The sequence below is a fragment of the Melozone crissalis genome, unplaced genomic scaffold (genome assembly GCF_028551555.1).
Source record: "Melozone crissalis strain CALT ecotype California unplaced genomic scaffold, PUWL_Pcris_2 ptg000034l_1, whole genome shotgun sequence".
Lineage (NCBI taxonomy): Eukaryota > Metazoa > Chordata > Aves > Passeriformes > Passerellidae > Melozone > Melozone crissalis.
This window is the reverse complement of record NW_026535812.1, coordinates 5,711,754-5,737,847: the sequence shown is the minus strand read 5'-3', so window position 1 is coordinate 5,737,847 and position 26,094 is coordinate 5,711,754.

The window sequence follows — 26,094 nt, the reverse complement described above, 5'->3', positions numbered from 1 at the left end:
GTGTGGATTTGTTCCCTCTGTTTTGTGCCTGGACGTGCAGCCCAGACAAGGGGCATTGAGTGCCCCGGGCCCTAGGGACAGCACTGTCCTTGCTCTGCCATCAGGTGCACACAAAGGCAGGAGCCTCTGCAGGAGGAGAGCTCTGCAGAGCTGAAAGGCGATTAGCATATTCCAGGGGGAACTTTTTTGCTCAAAATGAGAATAAACAGAACTGAAGGATTACAAAACCAAACATGGAACATTACATGGAGCAATAATTGCCTCCTATTATTTCCCTGCACTCACCAAAACAGCTATTTAGACAAACAAAAGAGCAAAGAAAGGCAGAGACCAGTGCTGAAAGTTGTTTTATCTCTACTAATCCCCACTGCTTTGATAAGTCTGTAATAGGATCATTTAGCATCTCCAAAGTGCAGCATCTCAGGAAATTTCTCAGTGCAGGCAGGTTGTGCTCAGGTGTCTGTTTGCTGTCCGTCAGGCTCTGGGCACACAGTGGAGGGGAAAAAATCTCCCTCCATTTTTATGCACAGATACAGGGAACTTTGTATACCTTCTTTAGTTGGGACTGCTTCCAAAGATTATTTTATTACTGTTTTATTGGACTTGTTTTGGTATTTCACAACCAGGCTGCTTGGGGCAGTGGTGAAATTGCCATCCCTGGAAGGGTTCAAAATCCATGTGGATGTAGCACCTGGGGACATGGGTTTATGGTCAGTATCAGTCCTGGCTTGGACTCAGTGGGTTGTTCTATTCCAACCTTAACAATGCTGTCATTCTGTTGTTATCAGTTTAGTTGATATGGATGGTCCTTGGTCCAATTTGGGTGCATTTGCCCATACTTAAAGTAGGCCATTCCACAAAGCTGTCAGTCACTGGATTGCCCCAGAAGTTGGGATCAAGGAGTGTGCCAGACACCAGGGCTGTGCTACTCTATCTCAGCTGCTGGAAACAGCACATACCAACATTTGTCCTTCATAAGAAGCTTTTCTCAATTGTTTAATATTTTTAGTCTCACTATGTCCTTTCCCTCTCCACATTATGTTGTTTTGTACCTAAGACACTCACACACTCCATTTTTTATGTGCTCCAGGAGCTGTGAATTCCATGCTGATTCCCAGCCGTGCTCTTTCCAATCTCCTCCCAGCAAGGACCATGTTGTCATCACTGGTGGCAATGTCCCCATCTCCCACCTCCTCCCAACCCACATGGCACAAGCAAGAAACTTTAATTTTCCTCCAAAATGAGCCTCCCACTAAAAACTGTGGTCTAAAGTGGTGAGGACATCAAGTGCATGGTCTTGGTTTTGTTTACATGACTGAGCCAAGAAGAGAAATTCCTCAAGGCCAATCCATGTCATTTGTGTCCAGCTTCATCCCCAAATTAGTTTTGTTATTATGCAGTGCTAGAAATTTGCCTTTGCCTGGAATTTATCCCCATTCTCCCATTTCTTTCTTTGTTGCTTAGTATTTCAGTGTGGAAGAAAAACATGCCCTGCTTCCACCAAGAGGGCAGAGATGGATACCTGGAGTTGATCTGGTGGAACGTGGGGGGTTCGGGAACTTTTTTAATGTTGGATTTAAGATCAATTTTAGCCATTATTTGCCATATCAAAGTTTATGAGCTGTGCACAGAAACTTAATTGCATCAGATTTTTCTGTCAGGAGCTATGCTTTTCTGTCAGATTTTATCTCACAACAAAGAATGGTTCATGCACTGCTGCTGGCACATAAGAATTCATGAGCAGCTGCTGGGGGATAACATTTTCTCCATCAGCTGCTGAACTTTTTACCTGTACAGAGCAGCGTTGCCATTGTGCTAGCACAAGAGTAGGGAGGAAAACACCTGGAAACAACCCCAAAAGGACTCTGTTGCACAGAATTAAGGTCATTCCATAATCATGCTCCATCTTAGCCAATTCCCACAAAAAAAAAAAAAAAAAAAAAAAAAGAAAATAAACTCCTTGATTTTATACATCACTGATGCTCCTGTGCAGTGGTAGTGCCATCACACAGTTGTTATCCCTTACACAGAGATAAAAACTCCTCATTATGTCCCTTGGACACAAGTAGCTGCTGTACTAAACCCTCAATATATGCAGCAGAGGGGAAATAAGGCAAATATCCCATGTGAAAAGTTGTCAGTGATGGGAAAATGTCAGTGTAAAAGTCCTGAATTGGGATGAGTTTGACAGCAAAACAGAGATGAGCACGTGCCACACACACAGGCAGGAAAGTTGTATTTATTGGGAAAGAATTCTCTCTGATCATTGTGGGGTTTCCCTGTCAGTGGGAAGGGAGAAATTCCCTTCCCTGAGAAGGAAAGGGAATCTGCCTCTGGGAGGAATATTGTCAAGAACTGGAACAGGCTGCCCAGGTGGAGTCCCCATCTCTGGAGGGATTTAGGGCAGGTGGATGTGGCACTTGGGGACATGGGTTAGTGGTGGCTTGGAATTGCTGGGACTCAGGAATATTAAAGGTCTTTTCCAACCTAAACAATTCCAGGATTCCACAAGAATTCTGTAGGTGTATCTCCCACTCCAGAGCAAAATGAGCTCTGCCCTCACACCAAGCCCTGCACAGTGCATAATGCAAATGTCAATTCCTGCCCCAAAGACCTCCCAGGGCTGGAGAGGAGCAATTCCAGGCCTGGTTTGTATTTCCAGGGAGCACCAGGGCTGCTCCCAAGAGCATATTCCCCATGGGTGTCTCAGGAGATGTGTGCTGGTTACTGTTCCTATTCACAGCAATAATAAGAACTGGAATCAAATATCAGCGCCCCATCTCATTCAGCATATCTCCATTTCAAATCTGGGTTTTGTAAAGAATATTGAGAGTATAATACAGCCCCCTCAGTAACCTGCTCTGCTTTATTACACAATCCGCACAAGTTTTCCATTTTTTATTGAATTGGTCACTCAGTCATACTAAACATGCCAGAAAAAGAACAGGAAATAAAAATGAACCAATAAATAAAAGCAGGGTTTCCAAAGCTCTTCTTACTGAAAGGAAAGCTGGGGAGTTCTTCAGAGTTTATCCAGGAGAAAACCACCTTGCTTAGAATAAAATTGTGCAGTGGAACAGAAAATAAGATGTTACTGCAAATGAAATGTATTCTTCAGTGGCAAAAATTAAAGATGTCATAGGAGATAGGCTTGGGCTGTGTCCATCTCCCCAGCTCTTCCCTGGGAATGATGAAAGGATAGAAATGCATGGCCAGCCCAAGCCACCCGTCGAGGGGCCAGGCAGGGCCACCTGGTCCCTTTGCCACTCGCCCATCCCTGCTCACCCCAGAGCTTTTTTAGTATGTTGGGAAAGTGAAGATGCTTAGTTTGCCGTGACATCTTATTTTCTGTTCTGCTGCACAGTGTTATTTTAACCAGAGCAGCCTGCTCCCAGATAAACCCAGAGGAGCTGAATGCCTCTGGAAAACCCTGCACTCAGATGTGTGGGAGTGTGTGAGTGCTGGGGAAGAGACAGGGCTGGGACCTGCTGTGGATCCTGGTGGTGTTGTCCTGATTGGGTCTCCATGGAGAAGGATCCATCTGTGCTTCATGTGCAGCTTGGAGGGGCATGAAAATGAGGAGCCCTCCCTGCTGCACGTGCTTGGGAGGAATGCTCGTCTCTTTATTAAACCCAGACTGGAAGACTCTATACTCTCTGGAGGGAGTTTGGTGTGGGCTCCATGGGGCCTTTTCTCACTGGGACACACAGTGAATATTCCTCTATCTGAAATCCATGTGGATTGGAAAGGTGCTACTCAATCACCAATCATCATGCAGCACCCAAAAGTGTCCAAAGACCAGATTGGCAGGCAATGCAACACTTCTCTCCTCTCCAGACCCTGATCCTTGGTGGGATATTTAAGGTATCCAATAATTAGTGCTCAGGACATGACCATGAATTTGTGCTCACCTTTGGGTTCTTGGTGTTCGTGTGAGTGTGGAGCTATCTCCCAGATCCTGCTCCGTTCTTGGCCTCAGCAGCTCCTTGTGCAAAGGATTTCTTGTCATAGACATCTTTTATGGAAAACCCTTTCCTTAGGATTTTTCCTCCTGAGAAGCTGAGAAGCCTCAGGAACAAAATGTAAACAATAATTATCTGCTGCTGTGGAATGCAACAGGTGCATCTGGGATTGGTCTCATGTGGTTGTTTCTAATTAATGGCCAATCACAGTCAGCTGGCTCAGACAGAGAGTCCGAGACAAAGCCTTTGTTATCATTCCTTCTCTTTCTTTTCTTAGGATTTCATCAGAAAGCTAGCTTTCTTCTATTCTTTTAGTATAGTTTTAATGTAATATATATCATAAAATAATAAATCAAGCCTTCTGAAACATGGAGTCAGATCCTCATCTCTTCCCTCATCCAAAAACCCCTGTGAACACTGTCACAATTTCCTTGCTTCAACACCCACTGTGTGAAAACTGTTGCCTTTGATTATTTTAAATATTCAGATTTCATTGATTCTCCAGCAGTTCTTACATTAGTCCTTCCATGACATTTTTCCTGACTGACTGTTCATCATGGACAGCTTCTATGTGATGGTGGGACAATTGTCCATTCGGAGTAAAAAAAAACACCTCAGCATGTCATTTCACCAATATTTCAAGCCCTCCTTCACACCAGGAATTAAATAGCTGTGAATAAACACCCACTGTAATTAGCATCTCCAGTTTCACAATTAGGAAATGCCTTTAGGCCACCACTGGGTGAGTCTCGGAGCAGAAATCAGTGTCCCTCCCTCAGCTTCATCACCCTGAGTGTTCAGGTTGGGCCAAATGGACACAAGAAGCTGCCTGGAGTCCTCGTCCCTGGCCAGCTCTGGTTCTTGGCGTGGGGAACACCAGAGATCTGGAAAAGTCCATGGTCTCCCTTCTCCAGTGCCCAGCAAAGGTTCAAGTGTTCCTGAAGGTGGTTTTCCAGGTTTCACATGGCATCTAAGGATACCCACAGGTCATATTTCAATTAAATTACAGCCTGGGTCAGGAACATTTCAGTGCTTTCACTGTCAAACCCAGGTGGATTCAAATTTTGGTTCTCTGCCCAGGAAAACACAGTCCTAATATCCTGATAATATTGCAGAGTTTAGAACAGGGTCCCCCACCTTCCTTTGAACAAATGATGACAGAGATAGACAGATCTTGAAACACAAAGAAATAACTTGGGATTGGGATGATGGGATTTGTTACCAGCCCCAAATCAAGGTCTGTAGCTCCTGGACCTTGCACATCTTTCCAGCAGCTGCTTTGGCTGCGTCGATTCCATTGCTTGTAGATTAAAAGCTTTGTTAAAACAAACAATGTTCACCCAAGCACCAGACTCTTGTCTGGGACAATGACAGAACAAATAGTCCCCTCCAGGCACACTTTGAAGTCCTGAAGTCCTCAAAGTCCCTAAACCAGTTGGAAAAATCTTCCTTGAACAGTCTTTCTTAGCTAACACAGCCTAAGCTGGCTGGAATAGGATGACTCCCAGGATCTCCACCTTTTTTTTTGTTTCTTTGGCCAGTTCAAACTGGAAACTCTGTATTCCTAGAGAAAGGATTCCTGCTTACCCCAGATCTTGGGTCAAACTTTCCCATTAGCACAGACAGGTTTGCTTCCCTGATGTTGGTAATTTAAGTTTCACTTGCTCCTCTCTCAGTGTTTGTAATGTAAATTGGAAAGTTTTCATTCAGAAAGACCAAAAGGAAACATTTACTCTTCCTGGGTGTTTCCTCCCAGACTTTTTTAGAAATACCAGTGAAAGTTTACAAGTATTTCTGGTCAACCAAATGACTCAGAAGTGCTGGCTCCTTCTTTCACCACCTGTAGCTACCCAACCACATCATCTGCCCCTCTTCCCTGAGCAGCAGGGCTCCACCAAAGCATGGTTTGTCCTCTCCAAAAAACAGGGTTTGGGAGTGTGAAACTGAACCTGTTGCAGCTTTTCAGTGGAGTGTGGAAAAGCCTGAACAGCCATTTCCAGCCAACCTTACTTTGCACCAACAGCAGGTAAAGAAATGTGTCCTTCCATGGTGCAATTCATCTGGAAACACCAGACTCTCCTTCTCTTCTCACCAGCCAGGTTATAAATCCACCCACAGTTTTGTGATCAGCCCCACCTCATCACTGAAGAGGAGGTGGATGTGGCCCCTGGCTTTGAAGTCACCTCTTGCTGGGCAGGAAAAATACACTGTGGCCCACACAAAGGTGACTGGGATCTTTGGGAAGAGAGGAAAATGTCGTAGACATCTTTTATGGAAAATCTTTTCTTTAGGATTTTCCTTCTTGAGAAGTTGAGAGCCTTCAAGAACAAAATGTGAACAATTATTATCTGCTGCCATAGAATGTAACAAGTAGATCTGTGATTGACTCATGTTAGTTGTTTGTAATTAATGGCCAATCAAAGTGAGCTGGCTCAGACTCTCTGTCTGAGACAGAAGCTTTTGTTATCATTCCTTCTTTTTCTATTCTTAGCTAGCCTTCTGATGAAATCCTTTCTTCTATTCTTTTAGTGTAGTTTTAATGCAATATATATAATAAAATAATAAATCAAGCCTTCTGAAACATGGAGTCAGATCCTTGTCTCTTCCCTCATCCAAAAACTCCTGTGAACACCATCACAGGAAAACTCTCAGCAAGGTGATTTCTGTGTGGCCTGGTCAGCTGTGGCAGGAGAAGACCCAGTGCTGTGCCTTCATGTGGGACATCCTGAGTGACCAGGATGTCTTTCTGCATGGCACTGAACAACAGCAGCAGGAAATCCAGCTGCTGCCCGATAATCCTGGTGGGTTCCAGGAGATTCCTGCTTCCCCCTCTCATCCCAGGAGCTGTGGGATGGCTGGGGGATTGAGGGCAGCTCGTCCCACAGGCTCCATTTCACTTGGGCCCTCTTTGTTCACCTCTGTGCCCCATTGCAGGAGGAAGTTCAGCCCTTTCAGAACAACTTCTGGGCAGTATTTATGTTTTTCCAAAGGCAAACACTGCTGGAGACAGTTACTATGTGGCAAATCTTTGTGAGTGTCCCTCAAAAGCCACAATTAATATTAATGGCAAATCAAACACCGTCCATGAGAGTCACTCTGGTGTGACAGGCTCAATTTCCAGCCCATGGCACCTTCCCATTCAGCACCTTAATACAGAGCTGACCTTTCCAACAGCTCCAGGAACGAGATCAGCCCAACAGAATGAATAATGGAAGAACTGGGGGTCACCCAGCTGTCTGCAGTGGTCACCAGGGAAGGTATGGCTGTGGGTGGCTGGATCACACCTGCCTGGCTGTGTCCCTTCAGCTCCCCATGGCCCCCATGGTGAGGCACAAGCCCTTCCTGGCTCTGATTCCCCTCCAAATCTCAACCCAACTGCAGGTTCTGGCAGCTCAGAGCAGCACAGGGAACTTGTCCTGAGCCTCAGGCACAAAAACAGAGCAGAGCAAGGCCACGAGGAGGTGGCTGGGACTTCTACAGAGTTCCCATCAGACTTCTCCAACGGAAGCAAGGCAGAGCCTCCATATACCAAGGAAAAACGTGTATTTTGAGGAAAAGAGGAGCATGTAGAGCTCTGCAAGCCTCCCTCGCAAGCTGCTCTGATGGAAGGATTTGCTGAGAACAAAGCTCTGGAGCCTTCCCTCCCAGGCTGGTGTAGCCCTGGCCATGCCATGCTGCCTCTTGCCTTGTTTTGTTGCCTGGCCTCACTGCAAAAGCAGAAGTTTCTTCCTCCATATCCTTGGGTAGCACTATTTCATGGAATGCCAAGGGATGAGGCCACCCTGAAGCCCCAGAGTGTGAGCTGGAGGGCATAGGGCAGAGTTTGCTCAAAGGACTGAGTGTGTTTATTATTAATGAGGCAGCAGATCTACTCAGCCTCTCTAAACATGGGGGCATTTGTGGGAGTGGGACGAGAGGGAGGCAAAGGCCCCAGCATTTATCCCCTGTTAAGGAAAGTTTGGTGAAGGTGAGAACTAGAGAGGTGGAGGATTCAAACTCCAAAATTGTAATGACTCACCATCCATCCTGCCCTCACCAAGCACATCAAGTTTTTCCTCAAGCTGTCTGCCAGGGGAGAGGGAGCTCTTCATTATCCTCCATGCTCCCTTCCCCACACCCCCCGCAAGAGGAGAAAGAGAGGAGAGATAATGCTTGAAAAAACACCAGAAAAAAAAAATAATAATATGGAGTTGTCTCCAAAGAGCTGCTTTCCTTGTGTGGCAGGCGCCTCCTGGATTAACCTTTTGTATATGCAGAAATGGGGAATGAATAATTGAGCAGCACAGACATCGCCGCGCGCCCGTCCCACACACAGCTCCATGGCTGCTCACAAAAACCTCTCCAATGGTGCCTTTTAATTGAGATGGATACAGGGGGAGGCAAAGACACTGAGCACTGCTCATCTCCTGTGTGCAAATGGAAATCTGTCGCCAGAATTATCCACGGTGGCAAAGCCATGCTGTGTCCGGCGGGTCTCACAACTACCCACGGGTGGTGCTGCAGGAGGGGAGGGATCCTCCCCAGCTCAGTCCCCCTGCACAGCCCAGGGAAAACTTGGGTAGTTCCCTCCAAACAGATCCTGGCAGTCAGATTCCTTCACACAGATCTCTGAGCAACCTGGGCTAGTGGAAGGTGTCCCTGCCCACCCATGGCAGGGATGAGCTGGATGAACTGTAAGGCCCTTCCAACCCAGGCCATGTCAGCATTCTATGTAGGGGGATAAAACAGAAGTAAATAAAGGTAGTATAGAAAGTAATCTTACCCCCTAAAGAGTTGTAGCTGGGTTAATTATTAAGGATTAGGAGCAGGCCTGATGTTAACAGGCCATAGCTGTAGCCAATAAAAAGAGTGTTATAAGAGAGTGGATTGGTTGGTTGAGGGGACTGGAGTCAGTTGGCTGCTGGGAGGACAAGGAAGAGACGGTGCCTGGAGGAGCTGTCTACAAGAAACATCAAGGGGGTACAAAACTCTGGCAATATGGAACCCTTGCAATGTAATGACAATAGAATTCTTGCACTATATGACAACAATTCTATGATTTCATGTTGACCTCAGTCCTTTCTTTTCCCTAGTTAGATGCACCATCAAGAATGATTTCCTTAGCCCCTGGAAAGAAGCCATTCCCCTGCCCACACTGAAGTGCTTACAATGAAAGACCTGGGAGAAGACAACCCAGAAGAGACAAAGTGAGTGAAGGCTGGAGACACTGGAAAAGGAGAAACCTTTCTTTTGAGCTCCTGTTCCACTGAAATTACCTCATGTATTGTGGCATAGATCACTCCATGCCACCAGGATCAGCCTTTGGGCTGACAAATTGGATGGGGATGGTTTTCACCTTCCTTGCTCTCCTGAAAAGCAGAAGGAATCGTGAATAGAGTGCCCCTGTGGCTCCCTACTGGGCACTGGCACAGCAGTGCCTGGTCTGTCCATGCCAAGCCATCCCAGTTTTAGAATCCCAAGGCTCTGGCACAGGAGTGTGGGGTTCCTTATCCCAGTAACTCTGGAGTCCATGCCTGAGCAAAGCCAGCACAATGTTCAGGAGGAGCTGTCAAGGTTGTCTTTAGGAAGCATCACAAGTTCCAGTTCAGTGTCACCACTTTGCAGATGAGTGTGGATGAAGGGTAGAGACCCTGTGCTGTCCCTTCCTCCACAGTTTCCCTCAGGTGTGTGCCTGCAAGATTGGAAGCTGCACAACTGAGCACAGATTCCCCCCCACCACAGCAGCTTTGCCCTGTAGCCCTCCAGGCCCTGGTGGCCTGGGCTTTCCTGAGGGTGCACAGGAGAGGCAGCTCTAAGCAGAAGGTCTGCCCTGGCTCCTACAGGACAAGCAGGGCCTTTCCCACAGTTTCAGGAAGATCCTTTCCCAGTGCAACGGTGTGTGATCCCCTATTGATTGAGCTGCACACACAGAGGAGGTCTGACATGTGCTGCTTCCTGTCCCATGAGACTTGGCATGTTCCTAATTACTGTGGGGACACCTCTGTGACAGCACCTTTGACCCTTTGGCATTCTGGTTTTTTTACACCTTACCAGAGCTCCTTTGGAGATGGCAGTCAGGAATGATCCCACAGCTTCCTGGCCTCTCCTCTCTGATCCCTTCCTCACCTGTCCCTTGGGAAGCATCCCTGAAGTCCATCTGTGTGTGCAAGACTGGTGCTTGTGTACACAACCTTCCCAAACCCTCTGGGAGGTGTTTAGGGGGCTGTGGAAACCCAGGCCACTGGGAATATTTCTCTGTCAAAGGTTTTTGGCTGGCCCACCAAATTCAGTCTTGCTTTCCACCTCTGCAAATAAGATCCAAAATCCTGGTATGGGTCACAGCTGAGCCAGGCCAGGCAGCCCTTTTTGGGCTCCAGTGTCTGCTGAGGACTTCCAGGGTCAATTTAGGATGCTGCAAACAAGCAGTTCAATTCACCCTGAAGGACTATCTGCCCTCCATGTGGATGGTTGATGCCAGCCAGGGAGAGAGGCAAAGAGTTTGATCCCACCTCTGCCTTCCCAAGGATGGCATCACTTGGGAGACAGCACGAGCTGACTTCTAAAGTGTTCACAGCCCACAAAAAAGAGGCTGCAGCCTTAAGTTGGGCCAGCTGCAGCAAAGGGGCAGCAGAAAGGGAGCAGAGACCATAGCCACCTGGGGACTGTGGCTATGGTCTCTGCTCCCTTTCTGCTGCCCCAGAACAGGGACTGGTCCCTCCTCTGTGCCCTCCCCTCTGAGCACAGCTTTAGCTCAGGCTGTCAGAGCACCAGGGCTACTCAGACCTCCCCATCCTAAAGAGGCCCCGTGCAATTTCATCACCCCCTGCAATGTCAAACTGCAGCTTGCTCTCATCCATCCTTTCCCTCCTAGGACTGCCCAGCCCCTCCCTCCCCAGCACCACTGGAGCAAGCTTCCTAAGGTGAATTAACCACATTAAATTTGTCTGTGTTATCTGCACTACCCTGGTGTCGGTTCAGGCGAGGATGATGGATATGGTCCTAACCCGACAGAAATTAGGGAAGTTCACACTGTGTTTTAATAGCAAATGCAGTGATTTGACAGTGAATAATGGAGCTGGTCAGGTTCTATTAGTGGCAGATTAGACCATAATTCAATCTCAAACCTTGCTGTTTTAAGCCTTTCTCACAGACTGTATTAAAGCTGACCCAGGGCTGAAGAGGCAGAGTGGAAATGCTCCATACAGGGGGACGAGTTTCACCCCACAGGGAGCAGGGGGCAAAGCTACACTCAGATCCCAGGGGAACACAGTGCAGCTCAGCCTGGGACATCCAATTCCAGCGCACAAACTCACTCCTCTGAGAGAAAATGAGGCTGGAAAAATCTTTTAAGGGGGTATCACGACACGACGCTGCGCCCACTGAAGAGGGGGCACAGCCCCACACAGCTGGAATTTCAGGCTGGAATTACTGGGAATGCAGCACAGAGGAGGCACACACAGGGCTGGAGAGGGAGGATCCAGGAGATCCATCACAGGAAGGATACCAGGAGAGGGATGGAGACAATGGAAATTCCAGTGTGCCTTGGTGGAGGGTGCTGAGTGTCAGTGCTGAAGGGAAGCTCCTCTGTGAATATTGGTGCTTCACAGGCAGAATGCAGGGCACAAGGAGGTGCCCTGGGGCATGGAGAGACAGAAAACCAGGGGTTTTTTCAGCAGTGGCAAGTCATGGAAATGTTTCATGGCATAGCAGAGCATTGCAACACCTGGCTGCCATCCTAAGCAGTTCTGGTGTAATTTCCCTGTGGATGGCTTTCTGCAGCTCTTCCTTACCTCATTCCCACAAGCTCTGGCCCACAGAGTGTTCCAATCTCCTTTTCAAGCTCCAGGCCTGCATTTCAGGCATGTTTTGAGAGTTTCCTCACCCATGGGCCTGCCCTGCCTGGGTTCTGTTTGCTGAATGAGAGCGTGATTGGGTAGCTGACACAGGGCTGTGTTTTCTGATTGAGAGGAGAATGCTGAATTACTTTAGCAATCATTTATTGAGTAGCTAAGATACAGAAGACCTTGCAGAGATAACAATGTCCTGCAGATTAAATCCTCCATCAGAGAGGCCTCACTCTGTAGTTAGGCTTGTAAACATTTTCCCATCAGTTTTCCCTCAGCCTCCATCCCCCCACGATGCAAGCTGAGAGAACAGGCAAGAATTTTGAGCATCTTCTCATTACAAGACACCACAGAGCCCAAAAAAGGCCATGAAATCACTGTTCTGTCTCCCATCAGGCAGAAATCTCCCTATCAGCAGCCTCTCACAACACCCCTGCAGGGCTTTGGGTGACTCTGGTGCTGCAGAAATTTTTGGTCCCTGGATGCCCAGGCTGGTGGAGTTTGGTGGCAGGCACAGCACCAGCACTATCACTTCAGAGGGGCACAGCCACAGACACCCTGAGGGGATATTCTGCTTCTCTGCTGCTCTTGTGGCATCCAGAATCTGCTGTGTCCCCTCTGACTCCCTCTCCAGGGGTTCCCAGGAGCTTTCCCTGGGACAGCTTTTGGAATTCATTTGCTCTGAGCTTCAAAGTGGAACCTCTGCAGCAACACACTGGAGACAGAAAAGCACAGACATGGTGAGGCAGGAGCACAGACAGATACAGAACAGCAGCAGGGTTTATTTACACTGAACCACAATTCCTGCTTTGGAGTTTATATCTTGCACCTCCTGAATGCAGAAGACACTTTCCACTTGGACAAGGCATCCTCAGGCTACCAACACCCAGAAGCTGCTGGCCTTGGCAGGACAGATGGAGTCCATGTGCCATGGGCCACCTCTTCTGGTTTTTGAGAGAGCCAGGACCCCAAGAGAACCCCCTGGGAGACAGCAGCAGAGCTTCCAGTACCTCTGGAAGGGTAGAGGGCAGGGATAAATGATCCATGGAGCTGGAAAAGGGCTGCTGAATCCCAGCAGGGAAGCAGAGCAGCCATGTCCAGGTGGAGGTCCTGTGCTGGAAGGAGCTGCAGCCCCTCACTGAATACAGAAGCAGAAAACAAGCGGGAGATGGAGATTTTCCCAGAGAACTGATGGAGTGAAGGCAAAGGGGTGGACAGCTCCCAGGAGAATTGATGGAGGTGCTGTCAGTGTCCCCAGGGACAGCAGGGGTGTTGAAATCCCCCCAGGAGGTTATTCCCACATCTTATTCACCTCTGCCTTTTGGGCCTCAGGGGCTGGGGGTGCTGTGCTGTTTTCCAGCCAGGAATTGTCCCTCTCTCCTGTGGAAAGGCAGAGGGCAGGGATCCTGCTCCAGGACACACAAACCCCTCTCCACCTCTGGCCCTGCAGACAGCCCTCTTTGCTCACCTGTGCAAGGGCAGCAGCACTCCACAGAGCACTCTGCCACCAGCAGGTGACAAGAGTGGCACAAGGGCTGGCTCTTGTCACCAATCTGGGAAAGGTTCCTGAGGTCCCCACACTGCAGCTCGTCAGCTGCTGCCTCCTAATTGAGCCTCTCCAGGAGCCTCCTCAGCACAGCAGGCACTGCAATTGCTCACCTGGTGCAGACAGCAGCACTGAGGAAGGTGGGTCAGAGCCCTCACACCACTCATGGAGCTCAGGCTTCCTCACCTGGACTTCCTACAGAGGCACAGTCATTGGGTTTATTGTAAGATCACATTATGACTCCTACAGTACTGCGGGAAATCTTCCCTAGGTGAGCTTCCTGGAGCAGAGGGAGTGAATCCCTCACCTCACACAGGCTCTGCAGGTTTTTCCTTTTCCACAAGTGCTGCCAGTGCCCTCTGAGAGCAGGAGGAGCCTCAGACCAGATTCCCTCCGAGGCTGTCACAGAGCAACTTCAGCTGAGCTTCCTTCCCTCTGGAGTTGTGTGCTGGGACAGCCAAAGGCTGTAGGAACCACACTGTGGTACTCACATTCTCTGAACAGAGAGAGACAGAATTCTCCCTCCCTGGATTTTTCTTGGGGAAGGCAGTGAGAAGGCTCAGAGAGAGAAGAGAAAACAATTCTTATCTCTACTTGCTGCTCCTGTTGTTTGGCACATGTGGAATGTGTTATGGGGAGCGTTTACCAAAGAAGGGATTTGTTAATTGGACTCTGGTGATGGTTGTTTGGATTGATTGGCCAATTAGGTCAAAGCTGTGTCGTGACTGTCTGTAAGGGGTCAGGGGTTTTTCTTTAATACAGAGTTTAATATAGTATATCGTGTAATATAGTATAGCTTAGTAAAGCAAATGTTCAGCCAGGTGTCCAGGTGGTTCCCATATGGCATGTGCCAAATTACCTAAATAATGTACCAACCATGCCTATCTGTAATGGTGTGGTGAGGTGGGTGCTGGAATTCCATCCCTCCAGGTGGCCATTCCATAAGGGAGAGAAAGGGACATGCTCTCTGTAATGCTGTGCATTAAAGAATATTTACACTGTTAAACCCAGCCCTAGAACAGCACCTAAATATTTCTGTCATGGTCTTGGTGGGACTCTGGAGTCCAAATGGGAGCTCTGGGAGTCTGCAAAGGTGGGAGATGGGACAAAAAATAGCAATTCCATGTCTTTTGGACAAAAAAATTAGCAATTCCATGTCTTATACTGCTCTGTCACTGGTGTGAAGCAGCTTGCACAAAGCAACAGGTCAACAATAAGGAACCAACTCCCCAGCAGTTCCCCAGACATCCAACCAAGCACTTCCAATGCTTCCTCTGAGCCAGAAGCTCTCTGAGGACACAAATCCACCTGAGGCCTGAGCACTCCCAAAGGCAGAAAGAGGAGGCAGTTTCCATCATGCTTCCATGGCTCTTTTAGGGGCTCTCCAGCTCTGTCGTCTCCTGGTGCCTCAAGGACCTGGGAAAACATGGAAGAGATTAAAAATATAATCCTAACACCAGCCATAAATGTGTCCACAGGGTTGATATGGAGAAAGTCAGTGATGATGCCAGGGTAAAACTCAGTATTTGCAGTGGCAGGAATTTTTTGGCAACCCTGATCAGGATCTGTAACATCCTCAGCAGGAGTGCTGTGATTCCTGCTGCTCTTTCCCAGCATTGCAGCAAATACAGGGCTGTTGTAGCCTAACATGTGTCAGGGATCAACTTCATAGCCAGGAAAAAGTGGGATAGGTAATCTAAACTTCCTGCTGCTGCCACCTCTGGCGTATGGGTAAATCTACTGCAAAGACAGACGAACAGAAGGACTGGTAGGACACCATCCAGTGGGTTGGGGTTTGGAGGAATAGGCTGGAAAACAACCTTTGGAATGCAGAGGTTGCCTTTTGCACCACTGTGCCCTCACACCTCTTGCTGGGTTAGTTTTTAGTTTCAGCTTTTAATTGATCCAGAAGATGGGGCTTGTGTTGCTTCTTCCCCCTTAACCCTGCAGCCTCCCTGAGGGAGTGCAGCTGGCAGCCCCAGCACACCTCCTCAAAGAATGGGCAGTGCTGCTTCTTTAAAATTGATGGAAATTTGAAATTTTTCCATTGAAATCTGGGTGATTTTCCCCACGTCAAAATGTTGACATTTTCCTTATGTGATGTTTTCAGTCATAAGCAACTGTGAGCAAAGAACAAATGAAGTCAAGGAAGGTCTGGTGGGCTGGGGAAGATCTCATGAGCTCCAGGTCCTTGTGGCCACTCAGAGTTCTGTGGGGATATTAAATATGAGCTGACACCTCCTAAAGAGTGAGCCAGGATTTTACTACAGTAAATGACACCTGGAAATACTCCTGGAAGGACATGGACAACCTTAGAGTCCATCACTGTGGCCAAATACACTGACTTGAAAAAGGGGGAGCTTCCTACTGCTTCTTCCTGCCTCTGCTCTAGGGGGGAAAAGGGTCATCTCTGAAACACCCACCCTGAGGGAGCCAGACCTTGAAAACAAGGAGAAGTAAAAGGTAAAACCATCAGGAAACACACATTCCTCACCAAACTGGCATTGCAGGGGAAAGTCACAATGCAGAACACTCCCCAGGAATCTGTGTGCAGCACAACCCTTCCATCCATGAAATGGGAATAATGATACTGCTCTACAGCTATAGGACACAAAAAGTGCCAAGGGAATAATTGTAAATTTGGAGAAAATTAGGCATTTATTGTCCAGAGTCAGTCCCATGTATTGGCAAAGTCCATAAATCCCCAAAAGACTGAAGGTGTGACAATATCAAAAGGTTGCTGAGAAATCACCCGTTCCTGTGCTTCAAGGTTCATCCTCAGGAGATTGCTTTCCCCGGCTGCAGAGACAATATTTCATGGAGTGGGGATACCTGGAGTCAGTCCTCTTGGGACTTGGAATGAGGAAAAAAAGACTCATGTTCAGTGCACTGAAGCATTTCATAACTGAGCTTCAGAAAAAGTCAATCCCAACTATTTGAGTCAGGGCCAGGAGAATTTGAGGGGCATGAGGGTGGTCCAGGCCAGCTGTGCCACGCCCAGAGGTGACCTGTGCTGGTATTAATGACTCCAAAAACCTCACTAAAGCAAATTAAACGCCATGCAGCAAATAAAAGATTTTGAAGAGCATTCTGATTTTAAACTGAATTACTCCAAGTTGAGGGCAGTGACAGCAGTCCTCATTCTCACTACAGGCAAGAAAAGTGAAATCTGGGGGATGATACTAAAATCATTTGTGTGTTGCACTGATCATTCAGAAGCAGAAACCACCCCTTTGACTGCCAAATATTTCCTGGGAAGATCAGGGAATCCTGATCTGTTTCCTTAGCAAAACACTCTCTCCATCTAACATTGATGATAAACAACAAACACTGGGGCTGTTCAGTCTGGAGAGAAGGTGTGGAGACCTCACAGCACCTTCCAGAATCTGACAGGGCTAGGAGGAATCTGGAACTGGAGTCACAGGACAAGGAGGGATGGATCAAACTGAAAGAGGGGAAATTTGGGTCACAGAGACACAAGAAATTGTTCTCTGTGAGGGAGGAGAGGCCCTGGCACAGGGTCTGTGACTGTCTCATCCCTGGCAGTCTCCAAGGCCAGCCTGGATGGGGCTTGGAGCAACCTGGGATAGTGGGAGTTGTCCCTGCCCATGGCAGGGAGTGGGAATGGATGGGCTTTGAGGTCCCTCCCAACCCAAACCATTCTGTGATCCTCTAATCTTCTGTTGTTTGAGCCATCCACCCTCATGATTACAAACAGAAGTCTCTCTCCTGAGCCCTCCACCCTTTTTTTCACCTTCTGAGGAGCTCTGCCCCCTGCCTGGGTGAAAACCATCTCCAGGGAATGGTTCCCTAGCACCAGCAAGGAACCCAGGCGTGGTCAGAAGGGAGGATCCACAGCACCAACCCCAGAGCCTCAAAGAGCAGCCCAATTTTGCTCTTTACTGGTGCAGCTCCAGGAGGATCCAGACAAACCACAGGCAAGCCCAGAGTAATTTTATCCTGATATGCCTGTCTAAACCACAGATAGCTCTTCAGGAGGGTTCTCCCTCACTTGTTAATTTAACGCTTGATATATAGGAAAAATTAGAACTAAAATGTGCCCGGCTGCTTCCTTCACTCCTGATTCCATTTGGAAATATCTCACATCTCACCACAAAAAATGAACTTAACTGCTTGGAGACGTTTCAGAGCCTGTATTTTATTTTTAGACAAGTCTGTGTGATTTAGTATCCTAAACTCCAGTGAAGTTTGGACAGAACATTTAAATCCCAGCCCTGGCATGGGGGGGAGAGACAGGTCTCTGCTGTTTGAATCAATTAATGGCTTGGGGTGGAAGGGAGCTTCATGAGCATCTCATCCCACCCCTGCCATGAGCAGGGACATTTTCCACTATCCCAGGTTGCTCCAAGCCCTGTCCAACCCAGCCTGGAACATTTCCAAGGATGGGGCTGCCACAGTTTCTCTGGGCAAGCTCTTGAAAGACCACAAGGACGTGGACTTGTGCAAGACCATCAGAGGACAAACGGCTGGAGTCAGGTTTAACAGGTGACTTTCTCAAGACTTTAGGCAGGGTAAGCTGCACCCAAAGCCTGCTGCTCCTCCAGCCACGGGGGCAGCAAGGCCAGGAAAGCAGATCCTTGCCTTGCCATGGGGACAGCAAGGCCACGAAAGCAGATCCTTGCCTCGCCTTTCTCCCGCTTCTCCGAGGCTCTTCAAGCAACATCCGCCTGCACATGATGCCATGGAGAAGATGCCTGAAGAGGCTGAGGCAGTTCTGAGTTCCACTGCATGCTTCTGCAGGAGGAGAAGGTAAGGACTACACTGGACCCTCATTAATCCCAGGAGATGGAGACCATGGGACCACGGGAGCTGGTGGGAGCTCCCACGTCTGCGCCGCGCCGGTGACGCGCGGGAGCCTGGATCCTTCACAGGCACTTCTGGGATTTCTTATTAAACCGAATTCTTGGGCTGGGCACAAAATAAAAGAAATACAAGGCTTAAAGTATTATGCAAGAGCCCCAGAAGTGGCCACGGGTCAACACTGTGCCACCAGAGAAGAGAATTCCAGGATACTTACATCCCTCTCCACCACTTTGTTTTTCCTGTGGCCGCAAAATGAATGGAGATGTTTCAGTTTGGAGAGCCCAGAGTGGAGATGGTGGATGAGGAACAAAGTCCATCCCTTTTGAAATCCACAGAGTTAAGCATTTGTGAGAAAATGTGTTCTCTGCACTCATCAGGAGGAGAAAGACATAGGGAAGAAGGGAAGGAAAAGAGGGGAAGAGACAATGAGAAAATTCTGGATTTAATCCCGATGAGCCAAGTGCAGAGGATGGAGCCTAAACAGATTTTCTGACCCAAACACAGGGTAAACTGTGAGGTTTGGCTGCTTTTCCAGGAAAGCTTTGCAGAAAGCTGTCACCCAGTGCCTCCAAATAAAGCACAGAGATCACAGGAAAGACAATATCCTGGGAGATATGTGGAAAGACAATGCTGGGGCACAGTGGGGGAACACCTTGTTGTCAAAACCTTGCATTTCAAAAGGGAAGGACTGGTGACAAATCTAGGTTGGGAAGACAAAAAAAAAAGTTGGGGCAGATATGTAAAAAATCTGGGTCAACCAGCTGATTAATTGATCAATTGATCAAGTGTTTGATCAATAAAAGAAAGAGGATTGTGCCAAGGACTGTAACAAGGAAGGTGATTAAAGGAAGGGACAAAGGCTGGGAGAAATCCCTTTAAAGAATGCCCAAATTATCTACAATGCCTCTTCTCCAATAAACAAGAACACATTTAAATCTTGCATTATTCCCTAATTATTCTGGAGATGGGCCTGGAGTGGCACTTGCCCTGGGCAGTATGAATTTGTCCACGAAATGCCCATTTTTAGGAGCACAGAAAGTTTTCTGTATTTATGAGGCACACACCCATAACTGGGGCTAGTGTGTGCCCTGAACAGGAGGAGAGCTGCTACAGCTACATGAATTTATCGATGGTGATTTCAGTCTGACCAAGTACTTCCTTCCCTGGAAAGGTAAATGATCTATGGACGCCATCTGAGCGCCCTGGGAGCTGGGCAGGGTGGGACATTAATATCCAAGAAATGAGGATCAGGTCTCGGTGCTGGTGCTGCTGCAGGGAACTGGAGGCTCCCAGGCTGCCACAGCAGGGATGGACTCGGCTGCAAGGAGCTGCATCCTGAGATGTGGGGAAGGGGAAGGAAGTTTTCCAGAAGGAAATCTAAGCTGGTGCCAGAACCAGCACCAAGTGATCATCACGAGGGTGAGCAATTAATGATCAATCCAAAATCTGCACTTGTTTCCTTCCTTGAGCACAAAGTGAGGCCAGGCAGTTAAACTCCACTCTCTGCACAGAACCGAATTAAATTCATCACAAACGCAACACCCGGGCAGAAATTCCCACATTTGCCTGGCTCCAAGTCCAAACTGCAAAAAGCTCAAAGCACCAGTGCTTGCCCAAGGGGTGCTGACAGGGTACCCTGAGTGTGTATCCATGAGGGGATGCATTCATTTGTGACTGGCTCTGCCAGAGTTCCCACTCCCATCTCTCCTAAGGGACCTGGAGAATTGGGATTCTTGGCACCAGGGAACGTCGTGCCTCACACCAGACACCACAACCAGACCAGGCTCACAGACACCAAACTCCAAAGTAAAGCAAGACAATTTGCAATAAAAAAGCCCCAATATTTGTGAATACATCCATCCCTCATGCACAGCAGCAGTTAATCAGAGAGTCAGGGACTCACAGAATGGCTTGGGTTGGAAGGGACCGTGAAGGTCATGTCATTCCAATCCCTTGCCATGGTAGGGACATACCCCAGTTAAAAAAATACACTCTCAAAAGGATCTGACACTTCAGGAGTTAAAGAAAACAAAAAGTCCGACCTGCCCATGGCCAGCACAGCATTTCCAAGAAGCTCCTCTTGCAAAATTAGCACGACCTCAGCTTCCTCAGCTTTCTTACAGCTCAAAGAAACTCGACATTCTGAAGCAGAATTAGAAGTTTTTCAGCCAGGGTGTCTCTCGTTCTTCTTTTTTCTTTCTTTCTTTCTCTGCTCTGTCCCAGCATCCAAGAGATTTTCCTGGTGGGGATGCAGAAAGTGTGTTATCGTTCCTGAGTGAAGAGGAGAAGCAAACAGGAACCTGCGTTACACTCCAAGACAGGGCTGATTAATTTGCAGTTAACATCCGCTCGCTTCATTATCCCTTCATCGGAGCCTGACAAATGTGCAAACAACAATGAAAAATAGAAATTAATAGGAGTATTAGCACTGCATACAATCTGCTATAGATTTAATCCCCACAACAGAACATATGGATGTGTTACACCTTCTTTCTCTCTAATGACCTCATACCCACCCTCCTGTCCTTGGGCATAAATCTATTTAAATTTAAAGAGATCTATTTATATACACACGTATGCGTGTGTGTCTGTGTCTATACATGTGCATAGGTGCACGTGGAGGGGAAGCTTTGCTCATCACTTATTAGTTGAGGCTGGGAAAAGCACTTGGACTGAACTAAATCAACTGGACAATTTGACCTTCTGTTCCCAAAACCTCAGCAAGGGAAGGGACCTGTGGGGTCCTGTCCCCATTCGGCTCCACACTGAAAGAGGACGATCAGCACAGGCCAGTGATGACACTAAGCATGCAGCCATAGTCCTCTCCCCAAGAAAGAAGGCATCAGGGCATTCTTCTCCTCATTATTCTAATTTTCACCTCTTTTCCATAGATTTTGATGCTTGGCTGCTGGGCAGGGAAGGTGCTTTTTACCAGGACATCGCGGAGAGCTCACAGAGGAACTGCGTTTGAGTGGGAAGCAGATGTTGTCCCATTTTTCTGTAGGCATCTCCTCCAGCCCTGCTGCTATTTGAAGAGGGATGTGTGGGCTGGGAGGCCAAGAGGTGATTAAAAAATTATGCTAAAGCATGTTTGTGCCAAACCTCTGTAGTCCCTCGAGTCAGGCAATGTCACCGCAGCGGAGCGAGAATCCACAGTTGGGAGTTGCCAGGGTGTTTTTATATCCTCCAGGAAAACCTGAGGGTCTGCAAGGAAACAGGGAATTTCAATCATTGCTGCTTTTCTCACTGAAATCCCCTTGAAAGAAACGCTATTGAAAGAGCTCCTCATCTACCCTTCAAGGTGACCTGCAAATGAGGAAAAATGGGTTTGTGGCCTTGTTTTTGGCTGAGTTACGAAGGCCTGGAAAGTTGGCAGGGATTCGAAGCAACGCTGGGATTTAATTTTCTTTTTCTCTATTTTTCTACGTGGTTTTTTTTTTCCCTGCTAGAATGTAGTTCTTGTTTTGCCTGGCACTTGTTGGGCAAAGAGAGAAGCCGTGAAATCCAGCCATGACAGGGGACTGACAATGGTATGCCTGAAAGAAGGACACACAATCACACCAGCTCCTGGTTTGCCTCCAGTGGAGGAGAGGGAACACTTCTGGCTGCAGGAGGGTTATTTCTAGGTAGGAGAGAAAGCATTTGTTGGCCTCTATTTAACTCCCTGATCTACGGAAATCTTGGGTGAAAGTAAGGCTCTGATAAAGATCTAATTCCCTTTCTTCTTTCAGTGCCTGTTGGGGGAATTCCCGTGTAAGTAGGGCTGGAAGGAGTAGGAGGAGAGGGGAAAAACCCTTGTCTATGTCAGGAAAGAAACCGACTCACGCTAATAGCTCACAGGGAAGGAAGGAGGCAAACATTAAAATGCCTACATGGAAATTTGGAGAAATTAGAAGCAATTAAACACTCTAAATCAGAGGACTCTTACCTTGCTAAGGAAAAATACCTGGATGCGGTAGCCAAGAGATAAATAAGGAAAAATACAACTTGGGCAAGCAAGGAGCAGGGTTTAAACCAGAGTGTTGGTTTGCAAAGCTTTGTCAGGGAGGGGGACAGTGGCCCCCGGGGCCATCACCATGGAGCACATCCCTGATGGGTGATACGAGCCCTGAGCTGCTTGCCAACACCAGGGATGGGCATGGCCTTCTGTGCCACCCCAGTGACCTCAGATGTGGCAGCCCCTCAGCCTCCCCATCCCTGCTGGCCAAGCAGTGCCACTGGTGCCATCTCCAGTGCTGGCGGGTGACAAGTGGCAGCGGCACATTTTCTGTCTCACACATTTATTTCAAAGCCAAAATAACCAAAAATATTTGAGCCACCAGCAAGCTGACCCTGCACTCCAGGGGCTCCCAAAAGGTTTCACCAATGTCACTCGCAGGGAGAAGCTGAGCTCTGGTGGCACCACCTCTGACCACGCTGGGCAAACAGCAGCAGTGCCACCCTCCGAGAGAGGGGACAACAGCCAGGGCACAGCAAAGATCTCCTGTTGCCTGCAAACTGCTTTTCCCTACACACAGCACCACGACACGACAGCTGGGTTATCACTTCCCTGGGAATGGAGATCCTGGTTTTCCAAAACCCTTGTGGGGTTAGAGTGGACACCAAACCAGCCACTGACCAAGAAATTCCCACTGGGGTAGTCTAAAGGACTGTCCACAGCTGTAAGACAAAGTAAAAATATCTGATTTAATTGAATTTAATTTTGATTTTGAATGTTTAATTATTGCTCTTTGGAGGAGGTGTCCATCATTACTTTACTCCAGAGGCCCTCAATTATTTCCATGCCAATTTGACAGCATTTTTCACAAATCTAAACTTTTCCAGCTGAAAACCAGGAGGCTGGATCCTGGCTTGGAGTTACAGAAAAGCAGTGACAGCAGAAGGCAGGACCTGGCTGCTCCAGGGTCTCCTACCAGGGGTCTGCTCCACCAGGTGGTCCCAGTTCCTCAAGCTTTGCCCTCTCCATGCAAAACCTGAGAAATGTGAGGATGCCAAATAACCATGGGAAGAGCTGCTGGGATGGGAGGCTGAGGAAGAAGGGTTGAGGGAGCAGAGCTCACTCAGGTGCGCATTTATCCCCTGGACATGCAGATCACTGTGTAGCTCTGTTCATTTCACACAGACATCATTTGGGAAAGCCAAAATAAAGTGATTTACTCACCAAACCTGGCACCAACACCACGCAGGAATTCTCTGGGCACAGTGGAGAAGTCAGGAGACAGTGCTAAGGAAAGAGCTGGGGAGCAGCTGAACCCCATGCCCAGGAGCTGGGGTGTCATCCAGAATGAGAAAAAAAACCAATTTAGCAGCACCTGAAAATTGTTCAAATGGGTCATTAGACACAAGTGCAGGACACCAGCCCAGACAGGATGGGACCAAGTTGGAATTCCAGCAAGAATGAGATTATCAGTCCCTGACAGATCAACTGATCCAGGCTGGGCCTCCTCAAGGACCTTCTCTGCTGAGAACCACAACAGCAGCGAGATCCTCCAAAAAGTGCAAGTCCCAAATCAAAAGTCAAGCCACTATTAAAGGAAAGACATTTACAAGATCTAAAACTCTGCTCTGCAGAGGTATTAAGATATTGGAACTAAACCTGCCTTATTCCCGCTAGTGGTTGCATTTTAAGGAAACCTTTTAAAAGGATTATCTTCAGGAACTCTTTCAACAGCCTTCCCTTTAAGAGTTCTTCATGGTGATAGCACTATTAATTATGCTATGTGATGTGATTATGTATTTGTTCAGGTCTGGGTTGCAAACACGAGGCAGGGGAACATCTGCAGGTGTCACTTCCAACACGGAGCGGGGAACTCCGGCCTTTGATGTGCAGCATGGGCTCTGTGCAGGGCAGGCACCCACGAGCTCTGCAGTGCCACCAGCCTCCTTGACCTGGGGAGCATTGCCTGGTGCCTGTATTTACACAGGGAGCTTTGGGAAAGGCTGGTGAAGACCCCACAAGGACCAGCTTGGAGCTCTTTAAGAGCCACCGCCAGGAAAATTCTGTGCGGATCTATAGCCGTATCTGGCTGGAGATAAAGACGTATATTTTTATCTGTATATAGAGAGGCATTTCCAAATCTGTCTGTCTCTCTATTTACCTGCTTTTAACAAGAAAAAAAAGCAACTTCTTACATAGCTCTTGCCGCTGCATTTAAAGCAGAAAAAGAAGTTTTTCCGCATCCCTCCACTCGCGGCCTCAGCAAAGGTGTCCAGGAAATGACGGATAGTTTGGCAGCCTCTGTCTTTGGGCACAAGGCTCATTCTCCCTGGAGCCATTCCTGTGAGGAAGGGACAGCTCTTCCTCCCTGGAGCCATTCCTGTGAGGAAGGGCTGTAACACAGGGAGAAGGAGGTCACCCCTGTCCCCACCTCACGCCTGGCCAGGCAGAGCCACGGGAAGAGCTTGGCCAGGTGGGGCTGGTTTGGCACTTGGAGGTGTCAGGGGAGAGGTTTAGGTTTGCTCGCTGGCCACTCTCCTGCAAGGGAATTTGGGTCTCAGCTCCAGGTACCATCCAGAATGCAAACAAATCCAGCCTTGGTGGCCCTCGGGTTTGGGAGGTCAGAGGCCACCGGGCTGAGCTGTGCCCTGTGCTGTGTGCCAGACAGCACCAAAATATGGGCACCACAGGTACCTCAGCCCTCCCAAAGGACACGTGCTGGCAATTTAGGGAAATATTTTCTATTTCAATCCAGATGTTCTGCTCCAATTCCGTGCTCGGGTATCACATATATCGTGCATATCTGCAGCATACGCAGGCTGGGTGGGTGGTTTAGTCTGGGGCCGTGGATATATGAATGCTGTAAATAGCTGTACAGTATCTGTGTGTTTTATTTCAGAGGCAGAGAATGAACTGTTGGTATCACACAAGCACAGGGATGCAGCACATACATGTTGAGCACACAAAACCTGCTCTCTATATATTGTATATATACATATAGACACATGTCTAACACCTATACTGCATATATTATTTATAGATATACATAGACATTTTTTCCCAACTAAACCATTTTCTTTTTTCACATTGCTAATTTACTCAAAGTCTGGAACATAAAAGAGGAGCTGGGGAGAGGAGGAGAAGGGAAACTTCACTTTACCTACTCCAGCTGAATCTCATATAATTTCTTTTTTTTAAGGAAACTTCATTGTATATTCCAGAAAAGTATATTGGTGGGGTAGGTTTACCAGAGGCAGAGAGAATGTGCAGGGAGTGAGAAAGTGAATTGATGGATGGATGGTTAAATGAATATAAATGAACTGATACCTTTACAGGAAAATAACATTTCTTTTCTTTTTTTTTTATTCTATAGATCAGTGGGTTTTGTATCTGTAATTCTTTCATATCAGCAAAGAGGAAATAAACTCCCATGTAAATCATTTTCCCCCCATCTGGAAGCATATTAAAAGCATGCCTTTTTTTTTTTTTTTCTTTTAAGCAGAGCCTTTTTTTCCCCCTATTTGCTTATCGGTTCATCCACCATTACATTTTAAATGAAATTGCAAGACCCCCCTCTCCTCCTTTCTCCCCCACCGCCCCCCCCCCCCCCCCCCGCCTCCCAAATTCCGGGCTGATGTCGGAAAGAGGGAATCAGCCTCTCCCATGCTTTAGAATAACTGACCTAGATTCAATTACAGATAGACCCGGCGGAGAGGACGGCACCTCGCTGCCTTCTCAGGGGTCTCTTAAAAAAAAATAAAATAAATAAAATAAAAAAGGGGCAGAAAATAGGAAAGTAAAACACCCCAAAAAAGAGGATAAAAACCGGGGGGCAACAGACAAACAGACGCTTCCCGACACCGAGCGCTGCGGGCGCCCGAGCATCCCTCGCCCCGCCGGAGCCGAGCAGCGCCCGCACCGACGGCGCGACCCCGCCGCTGTCCCAGCGCCAGCCACGGGGGCTGCTCGCCCTGCCCGGGCGTGGTTTTGGGGGGAAAAACA